The following is a 5703-nucleotide window of genomic DNA, read 5'->3' as shown; positions in this document are numbered from 1 at the left end:
GCGATCTGGTCCAGAGCGACCCGCGGAGGCTCCCGGTGGGTGGATCCGCCGGAAGTGTAACTCCTTCAAAGTGTAGATCCGCGTGGGAGGGTTAAAAAAGAAGCTGTAAATGCCCATTGAAGCTTCAGGGTGCATTTGCATTGGCTTATAAAATTAAAGCACTCAGCAAAATTTGGGGAGTTAAAAAAAAAAAAGGCATCATTGTGCCCTCCACCCCAAGCTTGACCTGTTTAGTGCAGTTTTTTTCACTGTACATCTTTGTTAATCTTGGTACTTGAAAGAAACGTTAAAAAAAATCCCAAGAACTAGCCCTAAATAGATATTATGGACTAGATTATGACTATCTGCAGAATTTTGGTGGTAGTACGGGGTGAGGTGGGAGGAGGGGTGAAGCTAGACAACGTGGTTCACAAAGGCCTTGAGTCTACTTCACTGCCTCCCAGCTCACCCTACCACCAACTGGCAATCTCCTTTTGTGGTTTTTAAGTTTCTAAAAGGAAATCTCATTGTTCCCAGCTACACCCATCATAGGTTGTCAGCCACCCCCTAGCTGGTCTGTCGGTGTCAGGTGTCATTCTGACCCGGTGGAGAGGAAGGGAATCGGCAGGAAGGCATCAATGGTCATAGGGTCTTCTACTTGGGGATGCTACTCATCCAGGGATATGGGTGGTGGCAGATGGTTGAGAGATGCACAGCAGGACTTCAGTCCTATAGAAGGGTATTTTCTGAGGCTACAAGAGATGTCAGCAAAAGGCCCATGGGAAGGGAAATGCAATGTGGAGTGGGGTTAGGGCCAAACTGTGGAAACCCTTGGATACTCTTCTAAGGAGTTTAGGCTATTCCCTAGAAAATGGGAGAAAATGTAAGGTTTGGGGACAAGTAAGTAACATAAATCTGAGCTTTAGGAAAAGAATTCTAGGAATGGGGTGAAGAATGGAGAGATGAGATGCAGGGAAGCCAATTTGGAAGCTGTCCACTGTGGCTGTACTTGGCAACTAATTGGATATAGAAAGTGAAAGATAGAGAGGGAGTCAAAGATGGTTCAAGTTTTGAACCTGGTTGACCAGGTAGATGAAGATGCCATTATTAGAACACAGGAATGGGGCAGTTTGTGGCAAAAGTTTAGTTTGTCCAGGAGAGAGATCAGCCTTGAAGCTTTAATGTTAGGAGGCTTCTAATTAGAGATAGTTACATGAGGATTTCTTTTCTTTATCGTATTTTAAAATTTCACTTTGCTATAGTCAAACCAGTGTGCTCGTTTGAATCTGTTATGTACCCCATAAAAAGCCATGTTCTTTAATGCAGTCTTGTGGGGGCAGACCTATGATGGGTGAGACCTTTTGATTAGGTTGATTCCATGGAGATGTGACCCACCCAACTGTGGGTGAGACCTTTTGATTAGATTATTTCCATAGATGTGACCCCGCTGATTCAGTGTGGGTCTTGATTAGTTTACTGGAGTCCTTAAAAGCTCAGGGGCTGACACAGATCGTGAAGGTTGGAGATGCAGACAGAAAGTTGTTTGGAGATGCTAAGAGATGAAGCCCAGAGTGTGCCCCAGAGAAGCTAAGAGAGGACCCCCAGACATGTAGAGGAGATGCCCTGGGAGAACAAGCATGAATGCACAGGGAAAATCTAAGAGCGACAGAAGCCTAGAGACATTTTGGAGAAAGACATTTTGAAACCAGATCTTGGGAGCAAAGGACCAGCAGACGCCAGCCACGTGCCTTCCCAGCCGACAGGTGTTCGGACGCCATTGACTGTTCTTCAGTGAAGGTGTCCTCTTGTTGATGCCTTAGTTTGGACACTTTTATGGCCTTAGAACTGTAAATTTGTAACCTAATAAATCCCCTTTATAGAAGTCAATCCATTTCTGGTATTTTGCAAAATGGCAGCCTTAGCAAACTGGAACAAAAAATAAACATAATTCATAGTCATAATAGGAATTTCTCTGATGAAATAAATGTATGGTACTGGGTATAGTTTGGGATAGAAATATAAATCATTTTTTCTAACTGAGGACAATGCAGGCCATTTGCTGACAGGTACAGTAAGCTTTTTTTCATGTTGAAACAGTTGAGATAGATGCTTAGGGATTTATCGATGCCAAATAAAGGTACTATTTTTATACAGAGACCAGAATATTAGCTCTAAACTCAAATACCACAGTTATTTTAATACTAAAATAACAGGCCAGCGTTTAAAATCAGATTACCTTGTTTTTCTTATTTAATGTCTTGACTCATCATGAAATTATCATCCATTGCTTGTATATTGTTACTTTATTTAATCTGTCCTCTTCTTAAACTAATCAAATGAATAAGCCAGAAAAGGTGAAACCAGTGAAAGTTTGAGTTTATGATGCTAAATGATTGCATTGATTTGACAGAAGTGGCACATGGTTTATCAAGTATAGGTCTGTTTTTAACTTAAATTGTAAGGGCCAGAAATGCTTCTTTTTGCTAAGAAAACTTGTATTCCTTAGCATGCAGTCAAGCAATCTATATACTAGAATTACAGAATTTCAGTATAAATACAATATACAATGTATATTCACTTATTTATAATATGCAGAATTTCAGTATTCTAAAAAGCGTCTGCTGGATCCCAGAAAAATAGACTAATTTTTCCAGTGCAATCATTTCAAGATTGCAGAATCGTAGGACTGTGCCTACACACACACAGACTTTTGATAAGCACAAGGAACTTTAAATCTGCTCTTTTGAATACCAATGCTTTCTACATCTTTTTCCATTGAATGGGGAGGCTATGATACAAACGACAGAAATTCAAGTCAAACTGACCTAAGGGAAGGGAAAAAAGGAAAAAAGAAATGTAGTGGACTCTATCCTTCCACTTACTCATGCCAAAGTTTTAGGGGTTTCCCTGATTTCCCCTTATATCCCATAACTGGTCCATTAGCTAATGTTGGCTCTACCTTCATACTATTTCCAGAATCTGAGCATTTTTTCGCCACTCTGGTCCAAGCCACCATAAGTCTTGCTTGGATTTTTGCAACAGCTTCCTATCTCCTTGCTGCTGCCCCTGCCTTCTTCTGCCTTTCTTAACACAGAACAGTCATCCTTTAAAAATGTAACTCAGATCATGTCACTCCTCTGCTCAGAATTCTCCAGTGACTCCCATCTCATTCAGAATATAAGTCAAAGTTCTTCCCATGTACTGGTTTGAATATATTATGTCCCCCAGAAAAAGCCATGTTCTTTGATGCAGTCTTGTGGGGGCAGACGTATTACTGTTAGATTAAGTTGGAACGTTTGGATTAGGTTGTTTCCATGGAGATGTGACCCACCCAACTGTGGGTGATAAATCTGATTGGATAATTTCCATGGAGGCATGGCCCCACCCATTCAGCGTGGGCCTTGATTACTTTACTAGAGCACTATATAAGCTCAGACAGAAGGAGCGAGCTTGCTACAGCCAAGAGGGACACGTTGAAGAATGCTCAGGAGCTAAGAGAGGACGTCCTGGGAGAAAGTCATTTTGAAACCAGAACTCTGGAGCAGTTGCCAGCCACGGGCCTTCCCAGCTAACAGAGGTTTTCAGGACACCATTGACCATCCTCCAGTGAAGGTACCTGATTGTTGATGATTTACCTTGGACACTTTATGGCCTTAAGACTGTAACTTTGTAACCAAATAAACCCCCTTCATAAAAGCCGATCATTTCTGGTATTTTGCATAATGGGCAGCATTAGCAAACCAGAACACCTCACAACAGACAAGGCCCTAAATGATCTGCTCTGGCCTGTTACTTCCTTGATATCCTCTTGTACCCCTCTCTCCCTTCTCCCTCCCCTCCAGGCACCTGGCCTCCTGGTGTTCCTTGAAGACCGCAGGCACACTCCCTCCTCAGGGCTTTGTATGGTCTGTTCTGCCACCTGGATTGATTTCCTCTTGGATTCCCACAAGGCTGGTTCCCTTTAGGTCTTTACTCAGAAGTGACCTTCTCATTGAGGCCTTCCCTGACCAGCCTCTCTAAAAATTTAACCCTCCCCCACTGAAATCTCCCCCCTCTTTCCATCAGCTGTGATCACTCTCTAATATACCCTACATGTATTTTACTTATTTATCTTGTTTATTGTCTATCACTCCTACTAGAACATTAGCTCCATGAGGGAAGGCATTCTTTTTAGTCTTATTTTTCACTGCAATATCCCCACTGTCTAGTGCATGTTGGGCATTTAATAAATATGTGTTGAATGAATGAATGGTTCTTAATTTATAAAAGTGATATTAAATTTCCTTTAAAACATTTAAACAAAAATAATGAATCAACTTAAAATAAATAATAGTACAGGTGGTATGCAGGTATTACAACAATTGCAAAGGATAGCAGGCAAATGAATCCCTGAAAACACTGAGTTAAAGTGGTAAACATGTAGTTTTGCCAAGGTAGAGGTTAAATTCACATATACTTCTCTTGATCCATGAGCTCAAGTTGTTAATAATGCAAGGTGAAAACTCATTGGTTGGGCTCCACTAATTTAGATTTTGTTGAAGTTTTGGTAGGACCGTATTGTTTTACCTTTATACCAACTGTAAAAATGGAATGCTTAAGCAAACAGAGTTAACATTTAAAATGGCCTAGTTCCCTCCCTATGAAACATTTCAATTGCTGTGTTACTTCTAGAATCTGACAGGCCTGGTAAGAGTCCACCTTCCACCACTTTAATGGGCTTTATGACCTCGGGCCAGTTGCTTACCTGTCAGAAACTTAGTTACTGAATCTGTACAATGGGGATAATGATGGTAGCTCACAGAGTATGTGGTAAATGATCTAATGAACACAGAGACTTAGGTCAGGGTCTGTAGCATAGTTAGGTCTCAATAGATGTTCTTTCTTATCATCGTCATTCACACACGTTTGTTCACTGCTGTATCCTCATTACCTCAAACAACACCGGGCACATAGCAAGCATTCAATGAATATTTGTCAACTAACTATCATTACTATCACTACTGGTATAGGCTTGGCTATACCTGCCTCTCCCCCTAATCCAACTTACTAAATGGACTTGGAGGTAATACAGTATTATTCTCCAATTCAACTATTACCTGTAAAAAATTCAGGTAGAATTTCTATCTTTTTAGTTCAAATTAATAGAGTTTTGATCTATTTTGAAATTATAGTACTATGTAAGGTTAATAAATTTAAATCACTGGAGTTCATTTTTATATAATGTAAATGTTCTTTTGGTTGAGCTATTTCTTGAGCACTGCTCCAAAACGCCTTCTATGAGATCAAAATAAATTGATGGGCACAATGCGACCTTATGTGTGGGTAGTGCCAAGTTTAGATTCTTCCCACGGTCTTCGGCAGTTCTAACAGAAATTGTAAACCCAGCTTTATATATTCAGAAGGATTTTTTATGTGTGTGTGTCACCCTCATCTTGGCAAAGGAGCAGCAATCGCATCATTATAATAATAGAGGTAATTTAATCCAACTTTTCTTTTTCTGTGTTCCCAGCTCCATAAAAATATCCTTTTCTACCATCCTTATATTTTCATCCTTTTCTGGTAATTTATTATGTAATTTAATCCATGATCTGATAGCTAGAGTTTCTCTCAGTTCAAGAGGGGAAGTGAGCAAATTAATTAGTTTGAGGAGAAAATGCAGAAGAAAGGCTGTCATTTCCTCATCAAGATGTTCAGATGCCATTAGATTCTCTGGGGCTGCAGATA

The sequence above is a fragment of the Choloepus didactylus genome, chromosome 22 (assembly GCF_015220235.1).
Source record: "Choloepus didactylus isolate mChoDid1 chromosome 22, mChoDid1.pri, whole genome shotgun sequence".
In the NCBI taxonomy this organism is placed as follows: Eukaryota; Metazoa; Chordata; class Mammalia; order Pilosa; family Megalonychidae; genus Choloepus; species Choloepus didactylus.
The sequence above is the reverse complement of the archived record's forward strand: the minus strand, read 5'-3'. Positions refer to the sequence as shown.